Source organism: Rana temporaria, chromosome 3, assembly GCF_905171775.1.
Source record: "Rana temporaria chromosome 3, aRanTem1.1, whole genome shotgun sequence".
Taxonomy (NCBI): Eukaryota; Metazoa; Chordata; class Amphibia; order Anura; family Ranidae; genus Rana; species Rana temporaria.
Genome location: NC_053491.1, coordinates 118,271,221 through 118,289,551, shown reverse-complemented (window position 1 = coordinate 118,289,551; position 18,331 = coordinate 118,271,221). Strand labels below are relative to the sequence as shown.

At 42.3% G+C, this 18,331-nt stretch overlaps 1 protein-coding gene across 1 annotated transcript in view; it reads right to left on the bottom strand.

Moving 5' to 3' along the window:
• EXOC4 (exocyst complex component 4) overlaps positions 1-18,331 on the bottom strand; it is a 534,668-nt gene that overhangs the window by 306,853 nt on the left and 209,484 nt on the right. The gene's annotated exons all lie outside the window — the stretch shown is intronic.

The following is an 18,331-nucleotide window of genomic DNA, read 5'->3' as shown; positions in this document are numbered from 1 at the left end:
TTCCTATTCAGGTGTGAACCCATCATTAACATTTAGATTTACATATTTCCTATCATAGTTGTACATATACCGGTGTCAATATCATATCATAGTTCACTGGTCGATAATCAGACCTCAACAACAATGGAATATATTTATCTTAATTAGTTACTATAGGTTAACTTTAAAATAAATCAATAATAAAACATGTTATACTCATTTGCTCTGTGCAATACTATTGCACAGAGCGGCCCAAATCAAACTCTTCTCGGGTCCCCCCAGAGGCTGCTCTAGGCTTTGTGAGGCCTTAGGCAAAACTTGACACGGGGCCCCACTCACTCCCATGATGGGAAAAAAAATTCAAGGACAAGAGCCTCTTCCCCACAACCCTGGCCGGTGGTTTCGGGGGTCTGCGGGCAGGGGGCTTATCAGAATCTGGAAGTCCCCTCTAACAAGGCGGCCCCTAGATCCAGCTCTTTAATAACTAAGGGGCAGGGGGGCCACCAGCGTCCTGGCGACTTGGCTTGGAAGGTGGGCAAAAAAAATATTTTATTTTTTTTGCCCACCTTTTAAGCCAAGTTGCCAGGATGCTATTTCTAGTCGCCATGGCGACTGGGATTTGTCGAGCCCTGATTTACTGTAAGGCCCCTAAAGAGGGCACAGCCAAGATTTGAGGTTGGTAGTAAAGAAGTTTTTAACATTATATTGTGAAAAGGATTCTGGCATCACGTGCTCCCACCTCTCGATCGCGGGGGCCCGTGATGTCCGGTAATTGAGGCCGCGGCTTTGCGGCCTTGTGAAATCCCCAGCTCTTCCTTGTGTGAGCTGGCGCCATCTGGTGGTGGCCGTTTGTATTACAAGTTAAACAGCAATTCTAATGTCATTTTTTACTATTTTCACTGCTATCTTCTTCTCTCTAATTAGAACCCCCAAACATTATATATATTTTTTATCCTAACACCCTAGAGAATAAAATGGCGATCGTTGCAATACTTTCTGTCACGTCGTATTTGCGCAGCGGTCTTACAAGCGCACTTTTTTGGGAAAAAATTACACTTTTTTTAATAAAAAAATAAGACAACAGTAAAGTTATCCCCATTTTTTTTTATATTATGAAAGATAATGTTACGCCGAGTAAATTCATACCCAACATGTCACGCTTCAAAATTGCGTCCGCTCGTGGAATGCCAACAAACTTTTACCCTTTAAAATCTTCATAGGCGACGTTTAAAAAAAGCTACAGGTTGCATGTTTTGAGTTACAGAGGAGGTCTAGGGCTAGAATTATTGCTCTCGCTCTACCAATCGCGGCGATATCTCACATGTGTGGTTTGAACACCGTTTACATATGCGGGCGCTGCTCACTTATGTGTTCGCTTCTGCGCGCGAGCTCGTCGGGACAGGGTGCGTTTTCTGGCTCCTAACTATTTTAGCTGGCTCCTAGATTCCAAGCAAATTTGTCAAACCCTGCAGTAAATGGTTTATTACAGTTGCTGAAGTCCCCTTAGATATACTTTTACATTGTAATTATATCCCCTCATAAGAGCCTTCTCTCCAGAGTGAATAACTCTAATTTATGTAATTGATCCTCATAGCGGAGGTCCTCCGTTCCCCATAATAGTTTTGTTGCCCTTTGCTAAACTTTTTTTTTATTCAACGTCTTTTCTGAGGCTTGGTGATCAAAACTGAAGTTGAGGCTGAACCAGTGTTGTTAAGGAGTTATATGTACTCACAATTGATATTCCCACTATTTGGTTCATGTTGTTAGAGTAGGACTGTGGGCATGGTTCAAAAATCAACACCCCAGTAAAAACCCAAATGGGTAAATTTGTAAATCGATTACAAAAACCTATTCCCTATCCATTTCTTTATAGTTACATTTGCACAGATATTCAGCGTAGATCGAAAAAAAGGAAAAATTACTGATTTTTTTTCGCCGTGTATGGTAGTCTCAAAATAGTTTCAAAGTGCCCTACTAATTATGTGTGTTACAACACAGGAACTGTATGTCACATAATTTTAGCTTAAAATCATTGTGGATCTGGGACTATTAAATTACAGTATTGATAAATGGCACTTTAAACTGTCTCCTAAACCAATTAGTGCTTTGGTTAGCAAAACTATGCGGCTATCTCATAAACTTCCTAGCCTGTGTGAGATCCTCATGACAGCTGCAGGGAAAATAAAGCCTTGCTATCTAGTTTAATTGGTTTGTAAATGTTTAATCTGGTTTATAATGCGTAGGTTGGAAACACTAAAGAAATATCCCAAAAGACAGCTAGACAGTTCTTATCCGAGGGCTGTATTTTCATATGTTAGACAAATTAACTTGCACAAAGATGGATGTGAAGTGTTGTAATAAAGACAAAATGATGAATACCCTGCTGCCAGGAAAGCGTCTGCGCTATTTTTAAAGGAAAAACACCTCAATAGCGACTTCAGGCTATGCCACTGAACATTGAGTCTGGAAGCTACTTACCAGTTTCCATTCAGTTCTGCAAGTATACGAATCTCCAATGAAATTGTGACAGGCTAAAGTGAGATTTAAAAAGGTATATAGTTCAGTCGCTAATTAAAAACTCGACTGAAAAAAATCTTCCCAAGGTATGGTAGCCTTAAAGTTGATTTAAACTGCCCTACTAAGACCTTTTTTCAGACAGCAATGTTGATATTCTAAAATGTTTAACCACCTGTCCACCGCTCCTATTTTGGCACTTCTCTCCTTAATGTAAAAATCACAATTTTTTTGCTAGAAAATTAATCAAAACCCCCAAACATTATACATTTTTTTTTTGCAGACACCCTATGGAATAAAATGGCGGCCATTGCAACTTTTTTCTCGCACGGTATTTGCGCAATAATTTTTTGGGGGGGAAACGGTTTCATGAATTAAAAATTACAAAACAGTAAAGTTAGCCCAATTTTTTTTTATAATGTGAAAGATGATGTTACGCCGAGTAACTAGATACCCAACATGTCAAGCTTTAAAATTGCGCACACTCATGGAATGGCGCCAAACTTTGGTACTTAAAAATCTCCATAGGTGACGCTTTAATATTTTCGAGTTACAGAGGAGGTCTAGTGCTAGAATTGTTGCACACGCTCTAACGCATGCGACGATACCTCACATGTGGAGTTTGAACGGCGTTTACATATGTGGGCGGGACTTGCATGCATGTTCGCTTCTGCGCACGAGATAACGGGGACAGGGGCGTTTTAAAAAAAAAATAATTAATTTTTTTTACTTATTTTTTTATTTTTACACTGTTTTTTACATTCATTTATTTTTGATCACTTTTATTCCTATTACAAGGAATGTGAACATCCCTTGTAATAGGAATAAGTGTGACAGGTCCTCTTTATGGAGAGATGTGGGGTCAATAAGACCCCACATCTCTCCTCCAGGCTTACAAGCATGAAATCGGTGATCACATGCAGATAGCCGTGGTTGCGGCTTTGTTTACTTCCGGGTAACGGGCGTGACGTCCTAACGTCCTAATGTATTGGATAAGCATAAAACTACTCACAAAGATCCGAACGATCAGTAGCATAAAACAAACAAACGACAGGTTTGTTTCACGAAAGGACGGCAGCGGGCGACGTCTGTGTGCTCCTCCCCGTAAGCATTACGTTTCCAGTAAATAGATAAACCCATCGATTTAATGATTTTAAAAAAAAAGTTATATTCCTGGAATGCCGGGATTGCTAACTGTCACATTTGCTTGTGTCCTCAATCAAACTATCAATTGACTGGAGTCATAACTGATAACATGTACAGCACCATGGCAGTAGCAGAACTAAAAGAAACAGCGTCATTGGCTGTAAAGGATAGGAGGGTTTAATTCCACTTATAGGCTGTCAGGATACAAAGAAAAAGAGCCGCTGCTCCAGGTGTATGATGATAACCTGAGGTGGAATGTCTCGTAGAGTGCCAGCCCCGACCTGCCTCCGTGGGAAACTTGTAAGAAAAGAAATGGCTGCAGATCCAGGAATTCCGATTGCCTTTTATTGTTCTAAGTGATAACACCAAAGACACCAAAACTAAATCACTTAGACGTGTTTCACACAAACATCTTGTGCTTAATCATTACCAAGGTAATGATTAAGCACAAGATGTTTGTGTGAAACGTGTCTACGTGACCTTCGTGTTGGTGTCTTTGGTGTAATCACTTAGAACAATAAAAGGCAATCGGAATTCCTGGATGTGCAGCCATTTCTTTCCTTATAGGCTGTCAGCAGATCGGCCTTTAAATATGCGGCAATGCCTAAAAATGGAGAGCAACTGAGCATGTGCAGAGCAGGGTGAGACTGTGTATTACTGGATTTTAAACAGTATAGACACTTATTTTTAATGTTTTATATAGCTATACCTGCAAAAGAGTCCAGCCTTAAAGCGGATGTGCCACTAAAAAAATATATTAAAAGCCAGCAGCTACAAATACTGCAGCTGCTGACTTTTAATATAAGGACACTTACCTGTCCTGGAGTCCAGCGCCGTCCGCAGCAGATGACGAGCGATCGCTCGTCACCCTGCTGCTCCCCCCTCCATCCACGGTGAGGGAACCAGGAAGTGAAGCGCTCCGGGTTCACTGCCCGGTTCCCTACGGCGCATGCGCGAGTCGCGCTGCGCCCGCCGATTGGCTCCCGCTGTGTGCTGGGAGCCGAGTGTTCCCAGCATACAACGGGGGACGGACGGGAAGTAAGGAAAAAACCCGTCTTTTGCCCGCATCGTAGGGCCGGAAGTGGGTGCAGATACCTGTCTGTAGACAGGTATCTGCACCGCCCTCCCCCTGAAAGGTGTCAAATGTGACACCGGAGGGGGGAGGGTTCCGATCAGCGGGACTTCACTTTAGAGTGGAGATCCGCTTTAAGAAGATTGTAAAGGCTTAAAAATTTGCATTTCTGAATGCTGTAATTTTTTTAAATCAATGCCATTGGCAGCCGAGTAAACCTGGAAGTGACGTTGTGATGTCACTTCCAGGATTTTACATCGGAGACTCAATCAAAGCTGAATCCGACTTTGTTCGGGTCTCAGCCTAGGCAGTGGACGCACCAGCTGGTGGCTAGAGTCTCCCGGTGGGACGGGAGGCCCAAGAAGAGCGGTGAAAGGCGGCAGGAGGTGGGGCGTTCCCTCCCACTCCTTTAGGATAACAGCTGAGCGGCTTTAGCTGTAACGGTTATCACTAAAAAGTCAACTGCTGGCTCTAAAAAAAAAAAAATAAAAAAAAAACGTACAGCTGCAAGCATCACCCCAGTATAACCCCTTCAAGCCATGAACGCAAATTTGCGTATATGGTCGGCGCAAAGACGTTAAACATACAACTCCAAGAGTCATGTGAAAAACTCTGCCAACCCACTCACTTCTCAGCCTAGCTGCTCACTTTATATAGGGCCTTTAGGGCTTTTAGTTTAAGAGAGACAGACTGAAGACAATCAGATTCTGCTTCTCCCTCTCTAAAGAAAACCCAGCGCAACTGGTGCTTCCCGCATTAAATTTTTGTTTGTAAAGTAAAGTCTTTGTATAGCGAAGAATAAGTAAAAAAATTATATAAAAGTTTATAAAACCTTAAAGAAAAAGAAAAATAATTTTGCTCAAAGCAAGTCATAGTTTGTAGAATCTTTTTTTGCAATTACTATTTCCATATTAGTAATTAACCATTAGATAGAGGTTTAAAAGTGCTTCCTGGAAAAAAACACTTTGAAAGGTCCCGCTGCAACTACTGAAATTGTCACTATCCCAAAAAATTTATTTGGAGAATTTTTAAATACTAGATCTTTGGCATGGAAAATATATATATATATATAACAAAACACAATATTTTCCCTCTGCCTGAGGCCTGTAGAATGCCACAGCAAGTACAGAACTAGGCAAAGGAAGTCCAGATTATCAACTTTATGGACACACTGTTAATCAAAGTACAGAAAATGCTGTATTATAATTTTTTGGCAAACAAGATAATGAATACAAACATGAATACCTCACCAGTGCAAAACAAGCGAATGAACAATTAAGATTAATTTCTACAATTTTTTTAATTTTATTTTTAATGCTAGGGATCTATAGCTTGGATACTTTTCTTTAAATTTGCCGGCACTACTTTTATGTTGTTTATTGAACATTTAGTGTTTTGAATCAAAATCAAAAGTATGCATAATGCTGTGCTATAAAGGATCGAAAAACCCAGCATTCTTGGTAGCTATTTTTTACTTGAAAATGGGATGCGATACCGATTTGATAATACACTTTATTGTCAAAAGTATTGGGACGCCTGCCTTTACATGCACATGAACGTTAATGGCATCCCAGTCTTCGTCTGTAGGGTCCAATATTGAGTTGGCCCACCATTTGCAGTTATAACAGCTTCAACTCTTCTGGGAAGGCTGTCCAAAAGGTTTAGGAGTGTGTCCATGTGAATGTTTGGCCACTCTCCCAGAAACGCATTTATGATGCCAGGAAGACCTGGCTCGCAGTATTCAGTTTAATTCATCTCAAAATCTCGCTCATCCATGTCTTTATGGACCTTGCTTTGTGCACTGGTCAAAATTACTTGGTGGACGGGGTATTATGGTGTGGGGTTGTTTTGCAGGGGTTGGGCTTGGCCCCTTAGTTCCAGTGAAGGGAACACTTAAGGTGTCAGCATACCAAGACATTTTCATGCTCCCAACTTTGTGGGTACAGTTTGGGGATGGTCCCTTCCTGTTCCAACATGACTGCGCACCAGTGCACAAATCAAGGTCCATAAAGACAAGGATGAGAGAGTTTGGGGTGGAGGAATTTGACTGGCCTGACCTCAACCTGATAGAATTGGGATGAATTAGAGTGCAGACTGCAAGCCAGGATTTCTGGACCAACATCAGTGCCTGACCTCACAAAAGCGCTTCTGGAAGAATGCTCAAACATTCCCACAGACACACTCCTAAACCTTGTGGACAGCCTTCCCTGAAGATTTGAAGCCGTTATAGCTGCAAAGAGTGAACCAGCCCAATATTGACCCCTACGGACTAAGACTGGGAAGCCATTAAAGTTTGTGTGCGTGTAAAGGCAAGTTTCACAATACTTTTGACAATATAGCATATATCAATCCAAATAATATATGGACATTAAATAAAATGTATTTAAAGCTAAACTCCAGTGCAAGCAAATATTGCCCAAATACAAAAGGCATGTGTCTTATTTGAATCTGTGTGCTATGTTTATTTTTTCCAAATCTGTGCAGTAACCCAGTGTGAAATTTTGTCATTGTGAACGAGTTTAGTGTCATCAAAACCGATCACTTCTGCTCCCTCTCCTGTATGATCTTGTATCCGCCTCTCTTGTAATTTTATACAGGCAACCTGTAGTGCACGGGTGCCCAACCAGTGGCCCGCGGAGCGCTCTGATGTGGCCCGCGGAGCCCTCTGATGTGGCCCGCGGAGCCCTCTGATGTGGCCCGCGGAGCCCTCTGATGTGGCCCGCGGAGCCCTCTGATGTGGCCCGCGGAGCCCTCTGATGTGGCCCGCGGAGCCCTCTGATGTGGCCCGCGGAGCCCTCTGATGTGGCCCGCGGAGCCCTCTGATGTGGCCCGCGGAGCCCTCTGATGTGGCCCGCGGAGCCCTCTGATGTGGCCCGCGGAGCCCTCTGATGTGGCCGCGACCTCCTGCTCTGGAATGGCTGGTTGGCAAGCCCAGATCCGTCATCCCAGAGCATCAGTGTTGTGAATGAAGCCAGGGGTAGAGAAAGCAGGTGGCTGCGGAGCAGAGCCGCATAAGCCAATGCTTCCTTTATAGTGCTGGCTCCTGTCACAGGCAGAGTGATACGAAATATGGGCATATCTGTTCTGCAGTGGTTACTGGGCTGCTTTCAAACTGATCCCCAGGTGCACCTCCTACCGCCAATACGATCCTCTAAAAAAAAAAAAAAAAAAAAAAAAACAGAAGGGGATCCATCGTATCAGAGCAAAGGGCCCATAGAGTAGAGTTTGCTGTGTCAGTGTCTGCTCTCCATATGCAGAATGGACAAGACCTGTCATCCGCCCGCTCCACTCACTGTGGCCCTCGACCGCTTACCAAGTCACCTAAGTGGCCCTCGCTCTTCAAAAGTTTGGGCATCCCTGCTGTAGTGGGTGGACCTGCTGAGTCCCTTCCACAGCTCTACTCTGTACACCAAATATACAGTGTAGTGATGATGTCCTGTTACAAGGCAATAACTAAGATTGCACAGATAACAGGTGCATACAAAGCAGTTTTTTTCCTTTACTGCTCTTGAGGAATATATTTTAAATGAAATCTTTTGTACCCAGAGTTTAGCTTTAAGGTCAACACTGGCAAACATGCTTTTTGTAATCCCAGATGCCTTGAGAGGAAAACATTTTTATAAAGCACAATTTACTGAACTGATTGCAAGCAGCAGAAATAGAAATCTGTCCCAAAAATGTGTATATTGACTGCCTGTCAGCTGGAATCCATTGCCCCCAAGTAATTATTGTGGCTGAAGCTCACAGTTATGAGGCATCTTCAGACTTTGTGCACATTCCAACTGGATAATTTAAATGTAAATGAGAAATGAAATGCTCAGACAAAATATGTACTTCACTCCCAAGGTGAAGGCAATTTTCAATTTCGCTCCCTGCATTAAAGAAAATTAATATTTTGGGAAGATACACATTTGAAGTGCTGTAATCTAAAAACAAAATATCGAAATAAAAAGCACAGATTAAACAAAATGTGTTTTATATAATAAACATTTTTATGATTGTAAAGCGTACTTGTAACATAATGGCAAAAATAGCTGCTCTTACTTTACAATACAAAATTCAAACTAAAATACAAGTTTTTGCCTTTAAATGATCTAACACTCACAACACGCAAAAAAAAACATGCTTTTTTACTGCCAGTTGTGACACAAAAGCACATGTTGCGCTCTGAAACGGTTATTTGCCATTTGAGTACATGAATACAAACTCCTTGCAGACAGGCACTCAAAGTGGTTGTAAACCCTTTACTGTAAAACCACTTTTACCTACAGGTAAGCCTAGATTAAGGCTTACCTGTGGGTGCTTGAAATATCTCCTAAACCTCCACGGTTTAGGAGAGATTTACAAAAATGACAGGCGCCAAGGTCTACGGCGCAGGCGCACTTTAGCAACGGCGATCGTTCCATTCCTAAAAGGAAGCCATGCCGTGACTGGCGGCTCCCGCGGAAGTGACGTCATCGCGGCTCAAGACAATCCTAACCGGAAGTAACCCCCAGGAGAGATTTCGGTCGACCAAGCGGAGTATGAGGGTGGCTGCGGGGGATTCGAGGCGAGTATTGCATAATGAGCTAGTATGCTATGCTAAATGTGACAATGGGGGGGGTGGGGGGGGGGGCATATAAGCGAAAGTTCCACTTTTAGGTGGAACTCTGCTTGAATATTTAAAACTGCAGTCACAAAAACACTAAGCTGCTTGGAAATGGTCTTGTAGTCTTTGCCATTTACATGATGGTCTATAATCATCTCTAAACAGCAAATTACCATTTTTTAATCCATTTAAATAATCTCAGTGATTGATTATAAGATTGAAGATATGTGTGACATTAAACAAAACAGTTTGAATAATTATCAAATAGATTTTGTTGTCAAGGGGTACCCCCAAATCTGCTTAGGCCATTGTAGAAAACAAACATGTGTCTCTTTTTATAGTTTATTCTTTGCGTACTCTATATGACATCCCAAAGCATCCAAGTATACACAAGACAATGGCTTTTAGGAGGAATTAAAGTGGAGCTCCACCCAGTAGTAGAACTTCTGCACATTTGTCTCCTCTCCCCCTAAGGTGTCACAATTGGCACCTTTTGGGAGGGGGGACAGGATATCGGTCTTTGGCAGGTATCCTATTCCCACTGGAGGGAGTCTGCGCCGCGGCACATGACATCGCCGTGGGGCTCCCTCCTCTTCCCCCCGTCGACGGGCCAGTAGGAGAGAAGAGCGGAGCCTCTAGTATGCGCAGTAGGGTTCCCGGCCTGAAGCCGTAAGGCTACACTGCCAGGTTCCCTTACCCGCAATGGTGACAGCAGCACCAGACAGCTGACACCTGACGTCGCTGGACTCCAGGACAGGTAAGTGTCCTATTAGTAAATGCCACCAGCTGCAGTATGTGTAGCTGCTGGCTTTTAATTATTTATTGTTTGGGATGACCTCAGCTTTAAAGTGGTTGTAAACCCTTTATAACCCTTTTAACATACAGGTAAGCCTAGACATCGGGTGCAGGCGCACTAAGTGTGCCGCTACTAACGGCATCATGCAGTTAGTGGCCCGCGCGCATGCGCGGGAGTGACGTCATCGCTGCTCCGGTGCTACCCGGAAGTCATGGCATATCATGGCGGCGGCGGAGGAGGCAAACGAGGACGCTGCGGTGGCTTTGATCCCAGGCAAGTAATTCATAATGAGCTAGTACTACCTCATTATGCCTTTGTCTTGCAGGTTGTCTTTATTTATTTTTGACAAGAGGGTTTACTCCCTCTTTAAGCATAATGCCTCGCCAAATCGCCATACATTTGCTGGTGATTCATATCATGCAAAATCATTCTTTCATTAAATATATGACCTTGCAGTGTCAGTTTTTTTTTTGCAGTGATTGTTACCTTTTGTGATATTGGTTATACACAAGGTACCTTGTTACCGAGAAAGTACACAGCCTTGTTTTACACAAACGTTCTCATTAAACATCTGCCTGCGAATTACAACACTGATAAACTTACACATTTCCTCCAAGCTCTCCCCAAAGCATCAAAGACAACTGTGCTTTGATGCCAGAACAGAACATACAGCAATGGATGGTGCTCTGACCCTCCACGAAGAAAATCTTTGTCTCAAAGCAATCTAAGGCTTATAATGGCTGATGCTATGATTACACAGTTCAGGATCAGAGAGAATTGAACCACGTTTCTCTACAGTGTCACTGTATAGCGCTTCTGAGAACAACTGTGTGTTCTCCAGTTTAAAAACGAGTCTGTCTGCTCAGACGTGGGGAAGCAATAGATCAAAAAATAAAAGATCGGACAGAACAGCAATTGCCAACCTTATTTTAGACTGCAATGTCATTTAAGACAATTCTATCTCTGAGCACCAACTTTTGTGTCAAGCTTCAAATCTTTGTTTTGTCTGCTCTGGTAATTACTAGAAAAGTTATATTAACCACTTGCTTACTGGGCACATAAACCCCCTTTGTGCCCAGGCGAAATTTCAGCTTCCGGCACTGCATCGCTTTAACTGACATTTGCGCGGTCGTGCGACGTGGCTGCCAAACAAAATTTACGTCCTTTTTTCCCCACAAATAGAGCTTTATTTTTGTGGTATTTGATCACCTCTGCGGTTTTTATTTTTTGCGCTATAAACAAAAAAAGAGCGACAATTTAAAAAAAATATATATATTTTTTACTTGTTGCTATAATAAATATCCCAATTTAAAAAAAAAATCGCAATAAGCGACTGGTTTGCGCAAAAGTTATAGCGCCTACAAAAGAGGGGACAGAATTATGATTTTTTTTTTTTTATTATTTTTTTTTTTACTAGCAATGGTGGCGATCTGCGATTTTTATTAGGACTGCAATATTATAACTTCATCTGGTGTGAACTGGCCCTTAGAGTGGAGTTCCAACTACAATCAATATTTTTTATTTAAACCATTCATAAGCGTTTTAAATGTTGATAAAGCTTTGCTGGCCGTTTTAATTTTGCTTGTGGGCATGTGAAGCTCACAAGCATCCAGTTCTGGCATGTGGTGCTGCTGACCGACCAGCATGTACCTGCCGTTCTCTCCCCGATCTCACAGCGCCGTAAACTACTCAGGTTGCCATCACAACGGGTGTCGTCGTCATAAGTGCCCGCCCCGTTGTGATGTCAACGAAGCCCTCTGCGCTGCCCACTGACTCCTGGGAAATGACACACATCTCCCAGGAGCAGTAGCGAGCAGAGGCGCTGAGGGAAGTGATGAAAGGAGCCTAGGTGAGGAAGGGTTCAAGGGACCACATAGCAACAGCCATTTTAAAGGTGTGTAAAAAAAAAATAAAAAAAATCTCCAATTTTTATATATATATATATATCTATATATATATATATATATATATATCTCTATATATATATATCTATATATATATCTATATATATATATCTATATATCTATATATCTATATCTATATCTATATCTATATCTATATCTATATATATATATATATATATAGTGTAATAGTGAGAGTCCCTGTCACTATGAAAATGAAGCAAAAATGGACACAGAGTCTGCATGTCAGCGGATTGCAGAACTACACAGCATAGTTTTGAAATGGAGAAAACTATTGTGGCAGCTATCTCAGGGTTTTTCTAAGTTCGGATGGGGCTGTGTAGTTCGGAGATCCTGCAGAGACTTGGGCGGGATGGGATCTCCAACCCTGTGTCCAGGTCTTGTGAATAACCAGCAGGTTGTGTGCCCAGGTGCACACAACCAATATAATGAGGGACTGGTGAGAGCAGAGTGGAGAGGAAGGTGAAGTGTGTGCAGCTGGCTTCTGTGTTGGGACAGACGCTGTGTGCGGACAGACGCTGTATGCGTTAAAGGGCTTTGGAGCCGTGTGCATCCAGGACCATGGGTCTGGAGGAGCTGCTGGTTTGAGGGACCAGTACCTGTGGCAGCAGTGCCGTTAAAGAGTAGCCAGGTGGGCTTGTATTTTCAGTTGTCTCTGAATAATGTTTAAACCCCTGTGTGGGATTCCTGTGTGGACTTTTGTTTTATTTTTCCTCAATTAATAAACGTTGGCTACCAGGCCCTTAACGTTATATGCCTGTTTGGTGTCCACTCACTGCAGGAAAATGCATCTACCACAAGAGTTAAACCAGGGCTCGAAAAAATCCCGGGCGCCAGGTCACCATGGCGACTAGAAATGGTGTCCTGGCGACTTGGCTTGGAAGGTGGGCAAAAAACAAAAAAAAACTTTTTTTTTGGTGAGCTGGCGCCATCTGGTGGTGAGCCATTGGTATTACAAGTTATTACCACCAGATGTGTAAGCTGGCGCCATCTGGTGGTGGCCGATGGTATTACAAGTTAAGCATTACAAGTTAAACAGCAATTCTAATGTCATTTTTCACTATTTTTCACGGCCATCTTCTTCCCTATAATTAGAACCCCCAAACATTATATATAATTTTTATCCTAACACCCTATAGAATAAAATGGCAATCGTTGCAATACTTTCTGTCGCACCGTATTTGCGCAGCAGTCTTACAAGCGCACTTTTTTGGGAAAAAAATTACACTTTTTAATTAAAAAATAAGACAACAGTAAAGTTATCCCCATCTTTTTTTTAATATTATGAAAGATAATGTTACGCCGAGTAAATTCATACCCAACATGTCACGCTTCAAAATTGCGTCCGCTCGTGGAATGCTGACAAACTTTTACCCTTTAAAATCTTCATAGGTGACGGTTAAAAAAAATCTACAGGTTGCATGTTTTGAGTTACAGATGAGGACTAGGGCTAGAATTATTGCTCTCGCTCTACCAATCGCGGCGATACCTCACATGTGTGGTTTGAACATATGCGGGCGCTGCTCACGTATGTGTTCGCTTCTGCGCGCAAGCTCGTCGGGACGGGGTGCGTTTTCTGGCTCCTAACTTTTTTAGCTGGCTCCTAGATTCCAAGCAAATTTGTCAAACCCTGAGTTAAACACCCCCAATGTCTACTATATATATATATATATATAATTTTTTTTTATGCACAGTAATGCCTTTTTTTGGGAGAAAAAACACTTTATTATGTTTGTCTTTCCTTTGCTCCCCTACTACAATGATTCTATGTCAGAGCTGTGGCTCTAAACCCTGTGTAAGCTTAGGGTTGAAGCTTACACTGTCTTCCAAATAAACCTGTTCCCTGCTGTAATGTGGAAGTGTTCAGACCAGGCATCTGGTTAGTCAGACCCAAGCACCGAATCCTGAAAGGAGGCCAAGAAAATAAGGAGGGAAGTATATCATGTTCTCCCCCCATGCTTGGGGAACATCAGGCATTTATGATGGTTCAGACAGAGGAACAGAGGAGGTATTGTGTGTGGATGATTGGATGGGCATTCTAGCAAGTCTGCCTGTCACTTTACCCCAAATGAGTGAGTGAGTGAATGAATAACTTGTAAAGCGCTACAAATGCGAACTGAATTGCCTCAAGGCGCTTTGTATCCATTGTCGTCCTGATCCTTCAGAAGAGGTGGGTCTTAAGTTTTTTGTCTGAAGGCCCAATGATTTTCTTCCATACGGATGTTAGTTAGTAGAGTGTTCCATAGTCATGGTCCTTGGATTGCGAATCTTCGTTCTCCTTTAGACTTGTAGCGGGACTTGGAGTAGGTTTTGGTTGGTTGATCAAAGAACGCGATTGGGGTTGTAGTATTTTATTTTCTCGCATACATATTGAGGGGCGATTCCTTGTGTACATTTGTGAGTAAGACAGAGGTCCTTGAATGTAACCCGATCCTTTACGTCTAGCCAATGGAGGGTCCTCAGGGACAGGGTGATTGATTCCCAGTTTTTTTTCCTGTTAACAGTCTGGCTGCCGTGTTCGGATGACTTGTACAAGAAGTACAAATGGGCAAAGTAGCATTTCCTTGGAGGCCTGAAACTGCTTTTTACACTGAAAACTGGTACCTTTACCCAATGAATGCATTGTGAGCCTCAAATTTTGAAATTCTCCAATGTGCAAAGAGCAAACACCCTATTGGTTACCTCCTCCAATGGTTAGTTAGGCCCCAATCACAGAAACAGCGGATAAGGAGGGGCAGGTCAGAGCAGGTGACTATAGGAGGTGGCTGCGGATTTGCATATCGCCATCAGGATTAGCCAGGACATGCCACAAGAAAAAATCTGGCATGCATTGAGTAGAAGTTTCACTGTTTATGTCTGGCCATAGGTTAACTTTAAAGAAACGTGTTGTATAAAAACACACTTAAAAAGAAACTGTGAACCTTGGGAGCTAACAATCAAGTCTTCCCTAAGGCCTTGTGTTTATGAAAGTAAAAATGTGTCACACAAGGAAAAGTTGATCGCATTACAGGGAAGCCGGCATGGAAGAAGAAGAAAGAGGATGGTTACTTGAGTGCCAGCAACTGAAATGGTAACTCAACCCTCGATAGACATTAGTCGTTTCAGGAAAACAGCCAAGACTTTAATCACATTTCTTTTCAAACACAGCCAGGGATTTGGAATTGCTGTTATTCCAGGAGATGACCCTAATACAGTGCTTAATCAAAGTCGTTGCCAGCGAGAGAGCATCCTGCAGGCTTTAATAAAAACCAATTTCACAAAAGTCACTATGTCAAAATCATGCTGAACCTGATTAAAAAAATACATCTGTGGAGAAAGAAAGACCTGCGTAAAGAGTATAAAACACTTTGCATCCTTCCACGACAACAAAATAATAATAGGGAATTCTCTACTGTAAACAGGTGCATTACCACTTCATTTGATCAGGGATTTCCTATTATGTGCGTTAATCACTTGAAATCTATTTCATCATTTTCCAATCTAGGAGATTTGGCATCAGCTGCAGATTGGAGTTCTTTTTAGTGCACATGGAAATTGACAGGGAAATTACCCAATGTCAGGGTCAGTATAACCAGCAAATTCAGAGGTTGCAGAATACAGCAAGGTCAACCTCAATTCTCTGTTATCAAAAAGATGATAATGCTAGCGGGTGGGCTGTCATTCCATGCAACACCACACTGGTCCATTCAGATCATCAAAAGATGCTTTGTCTTATACACAACAGTTTGCTTTTTTGCATTGTTATTTTCTCACAAGGCACAGTAGAAAGATTCTTATTATAAACTAAAATAACGGGTGATAAATCTGTGCCCTTGCACTTATGTGCAATAAAACGTGGACTAATAGGCTAGAAAAAAAACATAAGTTTGAGCACACTGTACGAACAGCAACTAAAAATAACAGGGCTAATGTTTTAAAGCGATTGTAAAGGATTTTTTTTCTTAAATAACACACATTATACTTACCTGCTCTGTGCAATGGTTTTATACAGAGCAGCCCGATCCTCCTCTCTTGGCTCCTCCTACGTTTGAGTACACTCCCAGCAAGCCGCTTGCTTGGGGAGGTACTTGTGTGGCTCGGCTCTGAGCCCAGCTCCCGTATCAATGGATGTGATTGATGGCAGCAGTAACCAATGGCTCCGACTCCAGAGAGGAAAGAGAAAGTGAAGGACCGCTGTTCTTGGGCACAGTGCTGGACGGAGATCTTGCTCAGATAAGTATTTAGAGTGGGCGGAGATGCACATTTTCCCAATGCTCGACTGCAGAGATCAAGAAATGCCTCACTGCTCATTGCGAACACGCCTGAGCTCATCCTTATTCCTGAGTGCAAAGAGGTAGGGACCGCCCGATATGATCACATGAAAAGTCCCAGTGTTGTAATAACAAACTTCCTATATTGTTATGATTACAAGGTATATTTGAATCTTTTTCCAGTATTAGAAAATGATACCTAGCTATGAACTATTGAACATGAACATTAATATATATATATATATATATATTATATATATATATATATATATATATATATATATATATATATATATATATATATATATATATAATATATATATATATATATATATATATATTTTTATTGTGGTACCCCACTAGGGTATGAATGCAGTATTCTCAACCAGGGGCTCCTGGGGATTTGCTTATTTGGGAGGACACTGGCTTTCAGTTTCCTCATTGCTTATGAAATCCGCAGTCCTGGATCCTGATTTTGTGATCCACCAGCACACTGACTGGTGTGTGCTGGGCTATTTGTAGACACGTGACCATGGTTCTAGGCTCCACCCTTCCGAGGAGTCCAGGCTTGCAAGGGAGAAGCCAGAGTGCAGATGTGCACTGTGGAAGCCAGAGACCCATGCCTGAAGGCACTGACAGGAGTCACAGAAGGGCTCCATGTGGGAGTCTGAGCAGTGGTGCTGCTTCTAAAGAGAGCCAGGTGGCTTGGAATTTTGTTTGCAATGCTGCATGTGTAAGCAAGGAGACTGAATATGCGGTTATTTGGTGCTGATGGTAAAAATCCCCAGCGAGGGAAGCCCTTCGCTTTAATTTCTGGAACTTTGATCTTTTTTAACCACTTTTTTAACTGCACGCCGTCATATGACATCCAAAAAGGGGATCTGTTATCCCGGGTGGACGTCATATGATGTACTGTACTTTGTGCGGGGATATCTGAATGATGCCTGCACCTAGAGGCATCATTCAGATATCATTTTCTTCCGGTGGCGATCCTGGAACGATCATAGCGGCGGTTCCACCGCTTGATCGTTCTTTTAGGCGGCGGGAGGGGACATCCCCCCCCCTCCTGCCGCCATCCGGTGCTTCTCCGGGCTCTCCCGTGCCATCGGGGGCCCGGAGAGATGATCGCCGTCCGCCGGATGTGCAGCATAGAGATGACTGGTGACCAGATGGTCACCAGTCATCTCTATGACCATCGGAGGCCCGGGCACGATGTGAGGACGTCACGCCCGGTTACCCGTATGTAAACACACCACAATTGCAGCTAGTAAGAATGAGATCTGTGAATTTTTTTTCACAGATCTCATTCTTTCCAGCCTGGAGGAGAGATGTGGGGTCTTATTGACGACTTAAAGATGTTTACATTCCTTGTAATAGGAAAAAAAGAGATTGAAAAAAAAAGAAAATGTAAAAAAAAGTGTAAAAAATAAAATAAATAAAAAATAAAAAAATAAATAAAAAAAATTATAATGCCCCTGTCCCCGGTAGCTCACGCTCAGAAGCGAACGCACACGTAAGTCCCGCCTACGTATGTAAACGTCGTTCAAACCACACATGTGAGGTGTCGCCGCGTGCGTTCGAGCATGTGCAACAATTGTAGCACTAGACCTCCTCTGTAACTCTAAACTGGTAACCTGTAAAAAATGTAAAGCGTCGCCTATAGAGAATTTTAAGTAACAAAGTTTGGCGCCATTCCATGAGTGTGCGCAATTTTAAAGCATGACATGTTGGGTATCAATTTACTCGGCGTAACATCATCTTTCATATTTTACAAAAAAATTAGGCTAACTTTATAATTTAATTGAGGAAAAAAAAAATAGTTTTTTATATATTTTTGGGGGATATTTATTATAGCAAAAAGTAAAAAATATATTTTTTTTTTAAAATCGTCACTCTTTGTTTATAGTGCAAAAACTAAAAACCGCAGAGGTGATCAAATACCACCAAAAGAAACCTCTATTTGTGGGTGGGAAAAGGACGCCAATTTTGTTTGGGGGCCACGTCGCACGACCGCGCAATTGTCGGTTAAAGCGACGCAGTGTCGAATCGCAAAAAGTGCTCTGG